Source organism: Pongo abelii, chromosome 5, assembly GCF_028885655.2.
Source record: "Pongo abelii isolate AG06213 chromosome 5, NHGRI_mPonAbe1-v2.0_pri, whole genome shotgun sequence".
Classification (NCBI taxonomy): Eukaryota; Metazoa; Chordata; class Mammalia; order Primates; family Hominidae; genus Pongo; species Pongo abelii.
This window is the reverse complement of record NC_071990.2, coordinates 76,144,713-76,161,190: the sequence shown is the minus strand read 5'-3', so window position 1 is coordinate 76,161,190 and position 16,478 is coordinate 76,144,713.

Sequence of the window (16,478 nt, the reverse complement as noted above, 5' to 3'; positions counted from 1 at the left end):
ATTTGAGACAGAGTCTTGCTCTGTTGCCCTGGCTGGAATGCAGTGGCATGATCTCAACTCACTGCAACCTCTGCCTCCCGGGTTCAAGCAATTCTCTTGAGTAGCTGGGACTACAGATGCGCACCACCACACCCAGCTAATTTTTGTATTTTTAGTAGAGATGGGGTTTCACTATGTTGGCCAGGGTGGTCTCGAACTCCTGATCTCAGGTGATCCACCCGCCTTGCCCTCCCAAAATGCTGGGATTACAGGCATGAGCCACTGGGCCCATCCTGTCCCGTATACTTTAAATCATCTCCAGATTACAATAAGTTTTATAATACCCAATACAATGTAAATACCACATAAATAGTTGTTATACTCTATTGTCTAGGGAATATGGACGAGAAAAAGAAGTCTGTTCATACCAGTACATATGCAACCGTCCACTTTTTGGAGTATTTTTGATCCATGTTTGGTTGAATTGTGGATGTAGAATACCTGGATATGGAGGGCTGACTGTATTTACAAAGGTGTGGCTGGGGTACAAGGAACCTACAAAGAATACAGCAATAATCTGGTTCTCATAATAATAGGACTGCTACCATCTCTACAACTGAATGATGTGGTGGGGGTGGGTAGAGGGGCATGAAGAAGCTGGTACTGGAATGTGGACACACAGCAGGCTGTGTGGGCAGGGCTTGCTGACAGGAGCTGTGATCCATGGTGGACAAAGGCAGCTCTTCCTGGAATGTCTTGGAAGGGTAGAATTTAGGAAAATAAATACAGATGGTGCCTGACTTACAATGGCTCAACTGAAGATTTTTTTGGCTTCATGATGGCGCAAAAGCAATACACATTGAGTAGAAATCATACTTTGTTAAATTTTGATATTTTCCTAAGCTAGCAATATACTCACTCTATCATGATATTGGAGGTGGCAGTAAGCTGCTGCTTTCAGTCAGCCGCTTGACCACCACCGTTAACAACTGATATCGTACTCTACTGTGTGCTGTGTTCCATAAATTATGTGAGATATTCAACACTTTATTATAAAATAGGCTTTGTGTTAGATGATTTTGCCCAACTGTAGGCTAATGGAAGTGTTCTGAGTACTTACAGTAGGCTAGACTAAACTATGATGTTGGATAGGTCAGGTGTATTAAGTGCATTTTTGACTTACAATATGTTCAACTTGATGATGGGTTAATGGAGGCATAACCCCATTCTAAGTGTGAGAGCATCTATACCCAGCTCTCACTGTCTTTTTTTCCTTCAAATATCCTGCTAAACACAAGGAAAGGTGGACAAGGTAAGTACCAAGCAAAAGATTTCCAGTAGTGACAGATACCAAGACTGGACTGCAGTGGAACAGTCTAATAGAGAGGACATAAATATCTAATCTGCCTATTTTTAATGCTTTCGTATGGGTTTAGACTTAGGTCTAGGTGGAGGGAGTTGCTTAGTAGTTTCTTTTGCAGCTAACATATATTTATAAACAAAATCGCCTTCTAATAAATATAGATTCTATTTTTTGTATTTATTAATTATTTAAAATGTTTTCATCATATTTTTTGGTGATATACATTTCTATGGTTAAGAATTTGAAATGAAAACACTATCTCTTCAATTCCTATGCCTCAGTCCCTGAGTTTCCCAGTCACTGGTATTCATTAGTATTAGTTTTGAATATACCCTTCTTGAGATATTATATACCCAATAAAGCAAATATATTAATAAGTCATTTTCATCTTTAAATGGAATACTATACATATTTTTCTTTACCTTACTTTTTTCACTTAACAATATATCTTTGAGGTTACTTTATGTCAGTACACAGAATCCTTCCTCTCCCTTTCTTCCTTCCTCTCAGTAATTTATTCATTTAGTAGCTATATGCAAGGTATTGTCCTAGGTGATGTGGTAGATCTCATATTTTTTTCAGCTTCATAACATTATATCATATGAATGCACCATAATATATTTACTAGTCCCTATTGGTGAGCATTTAGGTTATTTCTAACCTCTTGATATTACTAATGATACTTCCTTGATTAATCTTGGTCATCCATCATTTTGCAAATAAATGAGTATATCTGGAGGATAAATTCCAAAAGTGAAGTTGCTGGGTCAGAGGGTAAGTATATTTATAATTGTGATAGATACTGTTACATTGCCTTTCATAGAGGTTGTGCCGATCTACATTCCCAGAAGTAATATATCTTGCCTGTCAAAGTGTATCAATTTTTTAATCTTTGCCAATTTGGTAGGTGAAATATTATCTCAGAGTTGTTTTGCTTTTATTTTATTATGAGAGAGAATACTTTTTCAGCAGCATAAGAACCCTTTCTAACTTTTAATAAACCAGCTGGGCATGGTGGCTCATGTCTGTAATCCCAGCACTTTGGAAGGCTGAGGTGGGTGGACTGCTTGAGCCCAGGGATTTGAGACCAGCCTGGCCAACATGGCAAAACCCTGTCTCTGCACAAAAAATACAAAAATTAGCCAAGTGTGGTGGCATGGACCTGTAGTCTTAGCAGCTCAGGAGGCTAAGGTGGGGAAGATCACCTGAGCCCAGAAATGTTGAGGCTCCAGTAAGCCCAGATTGCACCACTGCACTCAAGCCTGGATGACAGAGTGAGACCCGGTCTCAAAACCAAAAAACCAAAAACCAAAAAACACCACAACCCAAAAAACCCAAAAACAACAACAAAAAACCATCTCTTCATAAAATTTTCCTATTTTTCTAAAGGGCTTTTGAGCTTTTTCATATTAACTTATGAAAGATAGGTATAAATACAGAAATATCAGTCACTTTTCAGTGCCATGAGTTGCAATATTTTTCCCAAAGTGTTTCTGTTTATGATGGTTTTAATGTGCAGATATTTTAGCTTTTTTAAGTGGTTGAATTTATAAATCTTTTATTTGTGGTTTCTGGGTTTGTGCCATATTTAGAAAGACTTTCTGAAACACTGATTCATCTTTGTGTTCCTGGAATAAATCATATTTGATTATGGCATGTTGTTCCTTAATTGTGCTACTGGATTTTCTTTGCTAATATAATGTTTAGCATTGCTTCCTACAAATTGGTATTATTCATCATTTAGCTCTTTCTTCTCTACTTTTTGGAACAAAAGGGATGTTTTTGTTACTAGTCTATGCATGTTATATCTCCTGTTTTTGACAAGTGGTTTCAGTTTCACATCTCAGTGTGTGTCTGTGATGGTTTATTTTATGTGTTAACTTGACTGGGCCATGACGTGTTCAGATATTTGATCAAACATTATTTTGGGTATTATTGTGAGTGTGTTTTTGGATGAGATTAACATTTAAATAGGTAGACTAAGTATAAAGTAGAATGCCCTCCCCAATGTGGGTGGGCCTCATCCAATCAGTTGAAGGCCTTAATAAAACAAAAGGGCTGATTGTTCTTGAGTAAGAGAGAAGTCTTCCTGCCTGACTGCCTTTGGACTTCAACTGAAACATTAGTTTTTCCTCGGTTTTGAGCTTGCCAGTGTTTAGACGGGAACTACACTATTAGCTCTCCTGGTTCTCAAGTCTTTGGACTCAGACTGGAACTAAACCATTCATTCTCCTGAATTCCCAGCTTGCTTGATTCACCCTGCAGATCTTGGGACTTGTCTGCCTCCATAATTGCATGAGCTAATTCCTCCTTATTATACGCCTCTTTGTGTGTGTATATATGTATATGTGTTTGTGTGTGTATATATAATCAGAAACAATAGATTATAAATAATATATTAAAATATATACTATATAAATATATATCACATTAATATATAGGAACATAAAATATGTATATTGTGTGTGTGTATATATATAATATATATATAATATATATAATATATATTATATATATAATATATATATAATATATATAATATATATATAATATATATATATAATATATATATACACATCACCTATTGGTTCTCTTTCTGTGGAGAACCTTGACTAATACCATGTCTTTTACCTAGGAGAAATGTACATTGCTGATTAATTCTGAGATTTTTACCAACAGACCTCCTGTCTCCGTTTTCTTTTGACTTTATTTTTTCTTCTCTGGTTTTGGCCTGTCTTCCAAATATATTGTGGCTTGGATATCAGCTGTCTCTAGTCTCATGAGATGAGCCATGCATTTTTTTCTTTCATGTTATTTTGGTTTATTTCATGTTATCTTGTTTTTAAGTGGTTGTTTTCTGCAAGGAGAAGAGGGAATTTCCTATGGTATTCTTTGTTCTGTAAACCACAAGTTTAGATCTTGTTAAACTGACCATGTCATTTTCTTAGGTTTGTTATTAGTGCTTGACAAAGAGGGAAGAAAATTTGGAACACTGAGTAATTTGGAAGGGAAGAAGAAAAAGGATGAGGATGAAAGGAGATGGCTTGAGGCCAAAGGAGCAAAACAATTGCTGGAAAATTACCAGTGCAATATTTAGAGGAGTTTTAAGTATGACAATATCCACTATGCTATTTGAATTTGTATGAAAATCCTTTCTGAGACACATCCTCTCTCTCAATCCTCAGTAAATTCTTTTGGAAGTATGATTTTTTTTTTTTTTTTTTTTTTTTTTTTGAGACAGAATCTTGCTGTCGCCCAGGCTGGAGTGCAGTGGCATGATCTTGGCCCACTACAACCTCTGCCTCCCAGGTTCAAGTGATTCTCCTGCCTCAGCCTCCCGAGTAGCTGGGATTACAGGTGCTCACCACCACGCCCAGCTAATTTTTATATTTTTAGTAGAGATGGGGTTTCACCATATTGGCCAGGCTGGTCTTGAACTCCTGACTTCAGGTGATCCACCCGCCTCGGCCTCTCAAAGTGCTGGATTACAGGCGGGAGCCACTGCACCAGGCTGGAAGTATGAAAAATTTAATAAGCAAATTTTCTCTCTTTCTCTCTGAATATGCATTTTGAATTGAGGGAAAGGCTGAATATCATGCCTGGGACTTCTTGGTATAAAACAGAAATAGATTATGCAGAAACAAACTTCAAAGCAGAGCTGCCAATGAAAATACCTCCTCCTAGTAGATATTCAAAAAGATTGAGAAAGGTTAGGAGCTCTCAGAATGTGGAATAGCCATTCTAGCTAATCACATCTAGTTGTAAAGGGTTTGAGAGACTTGAAGATGATAAACCTTTTTTCTAAACTGATAATATCTATTTCTTTTACCATTTATGTATACTTTAGGATAGATGCCTTTGGGGGCATACAATCATAAATAAATCCCCTCTATTAGGAGAACTCATAGAAGTAACCCAAGTTTAGAAAAGAACAATGGTTTGATATGTTCACCTCCTTTCTACTCCTATTTAGTCAGCAGACCACTCACAGAAATGTGTCCCTGCATGTTGTCCCTATGTGTGCATGATGTAGGGGAATATCTGTATGTATGTAAAGGCACCATACCTGGTCCTATGTGTCTCTAAAAGCTTTTGTATAGCATGAGAGCATTTAAAAAACAGTATTTGGGGTAGCTGAACAGGGTTTGAACAATCTTTCTCTTTCTACTCCTATCTTCCCATCTTTCAGTCATCAGAAAAGATATTTTTGGAGATGGTTTAATGGTGAAAAAAGTTCACAAATTATTTGGGAAGAAGAAAGATAAATCCTGCACATTCATTATGATCAGTGTAAAAAATGTATTTGAGTGGAAAAATAGACAAACGAAATTTCTTTCAGTACTGGGGCACTAGATGATTTCTTTCTTAAAAATTTCTGTGTATTTTTGATTTAAAGGTTACTTTCAAAATTTGATTTAATATGTATTTTTTTCTTAAAAACAGTGACTATGATGTTTCTTTCTTGAAAAGATGATTTTCTTTCTTAAAAATTTCTGTGTATTTCTAAATTTAAAGGTTACTAACAAAAGTTTATGTATATATATATATAGATGTATACATCTATATATATATTTTTTTTTTTTTTTGAGACAGAGTCTTGCTCTATTGCCCAGGCTGGAGTGCAGTGGTGTGATATTGGCTCACTGCAAACTCTACCTCCTGGGTTCAAGCGATTCTCCTGCCTCAGCCTCCTGAGTAGCTGAGATTACAGGTGCGTGCCACCACCACTGGCTAATTTTTGTATTTTTAGTAGAGACAGGGTTTCATCATGTTGGCCAGGCTGGTCTTGAACTCCTGACCTTAGGTGATCTGTCCGCCTTGGCTTACCAAAGTGCTGGGATTACAGGAGTGAGCCACCATGCCCAGCCATATTTTTTTTTTCTTAAAAACACTGACTATGATGTACACATGTGTAAACTGTGGAGTGCTGGCTTTCCAGAAACTTGATAGTCTTCTTTATTTGATCTCTACTGTACACTAGATGAGTTTTTATTTTTGTCATGGTTTCACCTTAATATATTTATGTGTGTGAGACATATCTTTGCATACTCCTATATGTTAATTTAATTAACTAGGAAAAATGTTCTAGTTAAATATTTGTAGAAGTTTAAATTCAAATGTACCCTTTTCTTTGTGGAGAAATCTATTTTCTTCTTAATCAAACAATCAAGATTGACAGCCTTTTATATCTGAGAAAATAAACAGCTACTCTATTGGTGAAAAACAGCATCCAATTTATAATATAAAATTATATTACATATCTGTGGTACTCAAATATTTAAAAGAATAAAATTTTAATTATTCAGGATAAATATTAGGTGGGAAGTTAATGTTTGAGCTTATCCAGTGTCTAAGCCAAGATTAGTGGCAAATAACAAATTCACGAAGGCAAGATTTAACAAGGAGAGGAAATTTATTATAAGGATGCACAGATACCTCTCAAAACTCAAGGGCAAGGATATTGTCCAGAACATTCTCAGGTCTCAAAACAAGTATTGGAAAGTCATTAGAACTGCAGAGAGCTGGTTCCTGGGAAGAAGATCCTGTGTCTCTCTGGAGACATCTGAACTCTCTCTCATCTCTGCCTCTCCTCTGTATTTCTGTTTTATTTTTCTCTGTAGACAGGTCTGTCCTAGTTCTTTTGCACATGACAGCCTTAAAGCACTTCATTTTACATCCTTGGCTCAAGTGAACATCTCAGACTGATAAATGTATCAAAATTTCAAATCTAAATTCCTAAAATAAAGGATTTGATGGACCCATACTGAGATGAGTTTCCAACCCTGGGTCAATCACACATGAGCCGTGTGTGAGGTCATATATTACTAATATAGTTGCTAAAGATCTGTATTTGAAGAAGAAAGTGCTCAGAGAGAACCGATCATTCCCTTTTTTTTTTTTTTTTTTGCAGACAGAGTCTTGCTCTGTGGCCAAGGCTAGAGGGCAGTGGCACGATCTTGACTCACTGCAACCTCCACCTCCCGGATTCAAATGATTCTCCCACCTCAGCCTCCCCAGTAGCTGGGACTACAGGCACGTGCCACCATACTTTGCTAATTTTTGTATATTTAGTGGAGATGGGGTTTCACCATGTTGGCCAGGCTGGTCTCAAACTTCTGACCTCAAGTGATCCGCCTGCCTCAGCCTCCCAAAGTGCTGGCATTACAGGCATAAGCCACCGCGCCCGACCTGATCACTCCCTCTTATGTGCCTTCCATGTATCTACTAAACATGTCTATCATAGCACCTGTTAACACTTTGTTTCATTTGGTTTTTTCTTTGCATGTGGAGGACAGGGACAGCTTGCTTAGTGTCCTTATCACTAGCAGACATGAAATTAGGCAGTAATAATAATTAACATCTATTTAGCACTTAATTGTGTATCAGGCATTAAAAATTTCTTTTTCTTTTCTAATTTATTTAATTTTCTCAGCAACTCTATACAAGGAACAATGCTAATCTTCTTCTTTAGAAATGATTAGATGAAAAATAGCATTGACAATGAGTCTTAGAAGTAACATATCTGTTATAGTATGAATATTTATCCCCTCCAAAACTCACGTTAAAATTTATCTTCCATGGGGCAGGATTGAGAGGTCAGGCCTATAAGAGGTGACTGAGTTGTGAGTGATTCACGAATTAATGGGTTAATTGATTAATGGGCTATGGAGGTGGGATTGGTGGCTTTATAAGAAGAGGAAGAGAGCTGAGCTGGAACGTCATGTGATGCCTTGCACCACCTTGGGACTCTGCAGGGAGTCCCCACCAGGAAGAAATTCTTCACCAGATGTATTCTCTCAACCTTGGACTTCTCAGCTTCCATAACTGTAAGAAAGAAATTCCTCTTCTCTATAAATCATATGGTGTTTAGAATACTATTTTCAGGCATTCTGTTATAAGCAACAAAAAATGAGCTAAGACAATATCACCGACGGAAAGGCTGTAAAATTTTTGGTCTACCCATAATAATACCATCTGCAGTATTGTTTATTCAAAGACCTTATACTTTTTTTTACCACTTGGTGTCAGAGTTGTACTATTTGAATATATTAGTGCACTTGGGAAATCTTGTGGGAGTTATCTGTGAGCTTTAAGCATTTCACTCTTTGTTTAATTTCTTAGTACGTAACTATATTCTGCACGAAGTCACTAAGGAGAGCAAATGTTATTTTAGTCTTCCTCTGATATTTTTAGGTTAAATTGCATTTGCTGCCACATTGGAAGGGAAAACTACCACTGCGAGAAGTGCACACAGAATTTATGAGAGAATTCTTGGAGGCTCAAACAATGTTTTCTCATTTTTGCAGAAGACAGGAATAAGTCTGTCTCTCAGATTAATCCTCTGTGTAAGAACCAATTAAATACTTCTCCCTCTAAATGACATCTAGGAGGATTTACCTCTCACAGGATGACAGCCTGATTTCTGACTGAGGGATCAGAGAACCAGGATAAATACTAGATAAATGGATCAAGTATTTCAAATACAAAAACAGTGCTAAGTGACTGTTAAGATAAGTCACTTATTAATTTATTCAACAAAGATTTATTCATCTTCTGTAATGTTCCGGGCCCTGGTTTGGGAAGATTCCTGTTCCCATGGTATTACCCAACTTTTCTATGCAGCCCACCTTTGGCGTCTGTCTATTGCAGTATTCCTTACATATCCTGAGTTTGACAAACATGAAGAGATAATGACCTGTTATAAAAAGAGAGACTAAGCCTGGATATATTGCAGGAAAAAGAATCATCTTGGTGCCTGGAATATTCAAGGTATTCTCTTTTAAAGAAGTGGTAAAACATACATAAACATAAAATTTGCCACTTTCATTCATCATCAGGGTATTATTAAGAATTTGCCTATTGGGCCCAGGCGTGGTGGCTCATGTCTGCAATCCCAGTGCTTTGGGAGGCCAAGGTGGGTGGATCATGAGGTCAGGAGTTTGAGACCAGCCTGGCCAACATGGTCAAACCCCATCTCTACTAAAAATACAAAAATTAGCTGGGCGCAGTGGCGGATGCCTGTAATCCCAGCTACTCAAAAGGCTGAGGCAGGATAATTGCTTGAACCTGGGAGGCAGAGGTTGCAGTGAGCTGAGATTGCGCCATTGCACTCCAGCCTGGGCAACTAGAGCAAAACTCTGTCTCAAAAAAAAAAAAAAAAAAAAGAATTTGCCTATTGGTATCAAGGTTTTGCAATGACTTTTTAATGAAAATTGGGTTATAAGAATATGATTAGGCCAGGCGCAGTGGCTTACTCCTGTAGCACTTTGGGAGGCTGATGAGGGCAGATCACTTGAGTCCAGGAGTTTGAGAACAGCCTGGGCAACATAGTGAGACCTCATCTCTACAAAAAATACAAAAATTAGCTGGGCATAGTGCACACACCTGTGGTCCCAGCTACTTGGGAGGCTGAGGTAGGAGGATCATTTGAGCTTGGGAGATGTAGGTTGCAGTGATCCATGATTGTGCCACTGCACTCCAGCCTGGGCGACAAAGTGAGACCCTGTCTCAAAACAAAACAAAAAAAGATTAATTAGACATATTAAATATGTACCTAAAAAAGCAACTATGAATAATTAAGGAGTCAGTTAAAAAAAAAAAGAAACTAAACAGAAGTGGGAGATTTCCATAATTACTTTGAAACTGGCAATATCCAGGCTGTATGCTATGCTATTTTTTCTTTTTAAAAATTTTAATTTGGCTGGGTGCAGTGAGTGGCTCATGCCTGTAATACCAGCACTTTGGGAGGCCAAGGCGGGCAGATCACGAAGTCAGGAGATCGAGACCATCCTGGCTAACATGGTGAAAGCCCGTCTCTACTAAAAGTACAAAAATTAGCTGGGCATGGTGGTGCATGCCTGTAATCCCAGCTACTTGGGAGGCTGAGGCAGGAGAATCGCTTGAACCAGGGAGTTGGAGGTTGCAGTGAGCCGAGATTGCACCACAGCACTGCAGCCTGGCAACAGAGCGAGACTCCATCTCAAAAAATAAATTTATTTATTCACTTAAAAATATATTCTCAAGTTTCAAAACTCAAAGACATAAAAGTTTTTTTTTCTTTTTTTTTTGAGATGGGATCTTGCTATCCTGGCCAGGTTGGTCTTGAACTTTTGGCTTCAAATGATCCTCCCACCTCAGCCTCCCCAAATGTTGGGATAACAGGTATGAGCCACCATGCTGAACACTAGAAGGTTTTATATATATACTGAGAAGCTTCTCCTTATCACTGATCCCTGGTCACCCTGTTACCCTTGCTAGAGGCAACCAATAGTGACAGCATTTAAAAAATATTTTCAGAGATATTTTATCTTCTGTATACCAAAACGCATATATTCTCTATCCCCCAACCCTTTTTTATGTCTGAATATTATTTCATTGTATTGTCAGGCAAAATTGTGAAAGATTTTGAAATGGGGAAAAAGAAACAAAAGAAAAAAAGATTACTGGGTGTCTTTTCAACGGAATACTGAATTTTTTTAGTGAACACTTCTAGGTTACCTAATACTGTAGGAGTCTGTATCTTCCACTGTCTTAATGAAGTATTTTAAACACGGTTAAGTTGGAGAAAACGGGAAGTAATGTAAGTGAATTTTGCCTGCTGGAGAGGCAATTGATTTCCCTTTCTCCCCAAGATGTCCATTTTATATCTATTAACAAATTAATTTCATTATTCCTAATGGCCTATGTATCTGTTCTTTATTTTTTTATTTTTATTTTTGAGGAGTCTGACTTTGTTGCCCAGGCTGGAGTGCAGTGGTACAACCTCAGCTCACTGCAACGTCTGCCTTCTGGGCTCAAGTGATTCTCCTGCCTCAGCCTCCCGAGTGGCTGGGATTACAGGTGGCTGCCATCAAGCCCAGCTAATTTTTGTATTTTTAGTAGAGACAGGGTTTCACCATGTTGGCCAGGCTGGTCTTGAACTCCTGGACTCCAGTAATCCCCTGCCTTGGCTTCCTAAAGTGCTGGGATTACAGGTGTGAGCCACCGTGCCCAGCCTATATCTATCTGTTCTTTAGATTGTTCTTTGAACAATTTGTTACAAAGAAAATTTTTCTTTTTCTTCTTTTAAGAAACTCACGGTCTATGTAACATCTTATTGGTTCCCTCATTAATCAATGAGTTACAACGTTGGCATATGTTAATTTTATATTTGTATGACAGCCATAATTTTACCTATAAAAATTATCCCTAATAGTTTTAGGTGGTCATCCACTGAGATGCCTGATGACAAAGCCAGGTAAACTGCCTTGCTGGAAAAGTGGATTTTGTGGGTTACTTAAACCTAGGCTTATGGTTTCTTAGATCCCAGAAAAACCCCTAGTGTCAGTAGAACTTTAACTTGGCTATTTCTCTAGTTTTTTCCCCATTTTTTTCCTTGATTTTGTGTTTTCTTTTGTTCACACATGACAAATAAGTATTCTCTACTGGTGGCAGCAGTGACTGGGGATTTGATTTTATGGTGTGATGTATTTGATGCTTTCTGTAAATGAATGATAGAGATTTATTTTCTATTGAGTGAGAGATGACAGAAAATTTGGCTTGCTAGTCTTTTTTTGTTTGTTTATTTTGAACTCAGTTAAAAATGTTATGTTCAGTGGGAAAGAGAACAGTTCTTCGATATTTGCACTGCTGAGCTTCTGTGTGTGTGTGTGTGTGTGTGTGTGAGACAGAGTCTCTCTCTGTTGCCCAGGCTGGAGTGCAATGGCACGATCTCCACTCACTGCAATCTCCACCTCCCAAGTTCAAGCAATTCTCCTTGTCGCCCTCCCAAGTAGCTGGGTTTACAGGTTCCCATCACCATGCTCGGATAATTTTTGTATTATTAGTAGAGATGGGGTTTCACCATGTTGGTCAGGCTGGTCTCAAACTTTTGAGCTCAGTTGATCCACCCACCTCGGCCTGCCAAAGTGCTAGGATTACAGGCATGAGCCACTGTGCCCGACTGTCGAGCTTTTGTGTTTCTATGTTTACTCTTGACCTATGGCTGAAGTTGTAGAACTGAAGCTAAAAGTTTTCTATATATCTGTGCCTATGTGTCTTTGTGTTTATGTGTCTATAATTCAGAAAGACCCTTTCCTCCCATTTTATGAGTATAAAATATTTTCTTAGCTCCAGAAAGTATTAATAAATTAGATTATAATCTCTTAAATTAAAGGGGCTCTGTTCTGATTGGCTTATTGAGTTAAATAAGTGCTTATGTAAACCAAATGTCCCTAAAAATGCCTGTAACAGAAGGACTTTTTTTTGGTCTTTTTTCCCCCCCTTTTTGTGGAGAACAGGGTCTCACTATATTGCCTAGACAGGTCTCGAACTCCTGGGCTCAAGCTATCCTCTCGCCTCTGCCTCCCTAAGAGCTGTGATTACAGGCATGAGCCACCGCGCACAGCCAGGACTTTGACTTCTAACATTTTAAATGTGCTAAACTTTAAAAAATTCTTCTTATAGAAACTTAATTTAGGAATATTTTAGGAATCCCCGTTCACATAATTAAAGCAAATGAGATTAGTATGATAACTTTGATGAGAAAATAACAACTATATCTTTTCTGGATTTATCAGTGTATTAAATCATAAAATACAATTATACAATTTATTTTACTGGGGCTTATTTTTTCTAAACTTATACAGGACATACAGATTTTCTAGTCAAGTAAGCTAACATTACTCCTCCATAATGTTTAAGATTATAAAAAACATAAATTTGTGTGAAATAAAATAGAATAATTATTTTGACAAACTTTTATATAAAGAATAATTAAGTTTTTAAAGTCTTCCAGTTTAAACAATTTTTGAGATCTTTGGGTAGCTTACAATCTTGAATTAATATTACATTATGCAAATGTATCAGTAATTATTGGATACGTAAATAATTTCTAAGATGCAATTCTGAGATTTTGATTATTAAATATCATATTTCTATGCTTTTGCTTATTTTTAAATATTCTGTAAATAATCTAAATCTTTGGATCATTTAATGAATGTGCTCATTTTGCCACTCTATGATGTAAAAGCGATGTGTATGTTTGTAGAAAGTTGTGTTATGTGTGTTCGTGAACTTTGCTAGTCTACTAAAATACTCCTTTATATTAAACAGTTTTCAGTTACCTACCTTCATCCAATTTTCTGTGTAAAGTAGAGGTTAACTACTTTGATTAAAAGTTATAACTACAGCTTGGGCAACATAACAAGACCCCATCTCTAAGAAAAAGAAAAAAATTAGCTGGGTGTGGTGCCTGTAGTTTGTTCTAGCTGCTCAGGAGGCTGAGGAGAGAGGATCGCTTGAGCCCAGGAGTTCAAGGCTATGGTGAGCTATGATTGCACTAGTGCACTCCAGCTTAGGTGACAGAGTGAGACCTTGTCTAAAAAAAATTATAATTAATATGGCTCATTGAGACTATACTGTGAACATTGGTGCTAGAGAAATATAATTATTTATGTGCCTTGTTTGTCAAGGAAAAAGAGAGTAGTTTTATCCTAATGGAGGTATTCTCAAACCCTTTGATCTCAGGATCCCTTCACATTTTTAAAACTTTTAAAGACAACTAAAGAGCTTTTGTTTAAGTAGGTTATATTTATCAGCATTTGCCATATTGGAAATGAAAATTAAGAAAGCTTTAAAGTATTTGATCCTTTTGAAAAACAGAGATGATGAACTGATTGCGTGCTAACCTAAATAACACATTTAATAAAAACAAATTATATTTTAAAAAATTAGTGAGGAGACTTGCATTGTTTTAAATTTTTGCAAATCTCTTTGAGACCTGGCTAATAGAACACAGCCAGAGTCTCATATCTCCTGCATTCAATCTGTGATATCATATATCATATGGGTTATAAAAAAACTTCATTGTACACTGGTGAGAAGACAAGTGAAAAAGGCAATTCTAAGGTGTCAATTTATTCTAGAATATGAAACATTTAAAATGAATTTGCCTTGGTTTATAATACCTGAGTCTGAAAAGAATATATGCAATGGGCTAAAATTTTGGCATAGTTTGCCTAGTTTTGATGGTCTTGCTTTCTTGGTTTACTGATTAATGCCTTTGTCTACAATAGGTGAGATTAAAAAAAAAAGTTCTGTGTATAGCAAAGTGTCTGTGTTTTACCAGAGTAACTTTCTGTGCTTTATATTAACTTATACGTCCTTTTTTTTTTTTTTTTTGAGATGGCATCTTGCTCTGTCACACAGGCTGGAGTACAATGGTGTGATCTCAGCTCACTGCAACCTCTGCCTCCCAGGTTCAAGCGATTCTCATGCCTCAGCCTCCCAAGTAGCTGGGATTACAGGCGCACACCACCACACCCAGCTAATTTCAGTATTTTTAGTAGAGATGGGGTTTCACCACGTTGGCCAGGCTGCTCTTGAACTCCTGACCTCAGGTGATGTGCCTGCCTCAGCCTCCCAAAGTGCTGGGATTACAGGCGGGGGCCACCACGCCTGGCCTTATATGTCCTTATTTAGGAAAAATAAGAACAAAGAGTCTGCATTTATGAAAGAGGAGGCTGCTTACAAGGCAGCCAGGTGAGGAGGATGGATGATATTTCTCAAACCACATCCCTGAAAATTTGGAGATGAGGGTTTTTAAGAATTGTCTGGTGGTCAGGGGGCTAGGGAATGGGTTCTACTGATTGGTTGGGTCAGGGATGAAATCACAGAGGTGTCAAAACTGTCTTCATGTGTTAAGTCAGCTCCTTGGTGGGGGTAACCAGTCCAGGTGGTGTCAGTTGGTCTACCAGAATGCCAAGTCTGAAAAATATCTCAAAGATCAGTCTTAGGTTTCACAATAGGGGTATTACCTATAAGAGCAATTGGAGAAGTTACCAATATTGTAACCACTGGTTATGTGACTCCTCCAGCAGTAAGCAATTATAAAAAGTGAGCTAAGAGACAATTATTGATTACTGTTTATGCATATATTTTAACAGAATTCAGGGTCCTACAGTAATCTTAACTTTGTAGGCTTTTATTAGTTTTATAAATGTGGTTTCAGACCCTAAACAGAGGGGTGAGTTTTGGGAAGGGACTGTTATCATCCTCACTTTAAAGTTAAATTATAAACTAAATTTCTCCCACAGTTAGCTTGGGCTATGCACAGAAATCAGCAAAGGCACTTAGCTTGTGAAGTTAGAAACAAGATGAAATCAGTTATGTCAGTTTTTCTAACTGCTATAATTTTGCCAAGCCAGTTTCAGATTGTTTACGTTTTTCTGGTTAACTCTTTCCCCTTTTGCCCTGCGAATACTTGCCCAGCAGCACTTGCAGCTGCAGTGTTTACCCCGAGATAACTTTGCCATTAAACATCTCACTTTTATTATTATTTTTGCATTGCTCTAGTATATCAACTTTAGAAACAAAAAACATCATCATTCTACTTACAGCATTCTGGTTTTTGTAGTGGCATTTCCATTTACAAAATATAGTAATTCTCCATTGCTGAAAATGTCAAATCCTAGAAAATGTAGCATTCCTATGCACGATGTTAACATCGTTCTTGAACAGTTATTGACCAAAGATTCATTTGATGAATTCAATTTTTCTGAAATAGACAATTCTGATGATTCAGATGATTCTGATGTTAGTTCTGTTTAGAAATAACTCCAAGATCAGTTTTTATATTTTATTTTCACATTAAAAATCAGACAGATTTGCTTCAGCCTCAGAGCATGTTTATATAAAATTAAATGAGCATTGGCAACAAGCTGCCCCCCACTTTTTAAAAAATGGCAAAAGGGTTAAAGGGGGAGATTAGCATTTTTCAAGGGGAAGTGTTTCCTTACAGAGGGGTTTTAACTAAACAAAAGGAGTATAGAACTTTTTTTGGTAGGGGGTAGTAGGGGGTTCCTGAATGGATGAAATTGTCTACTAGTTAAGAAAACATTTACCAATTCCCATAGTGTTTGTGCTCATGGTCATTCTTAGGATAATATACAACATCTAGGTCTAAGATTGGAAAGGGAAATATCATGTATTATTTTGAGTCTTTTGGCTGGGGGTATTAATAAAAATGTGATAAAATCAAGGTAAACTGAACAAAATCTTTACTCCCAAAGCTGATTCTTCCAGACAAGATACAAACAGAAATATTGGGATCCAGCAAAGAGTATACAGGTAGCCAAAGGAAACAGTAACTGAAAAG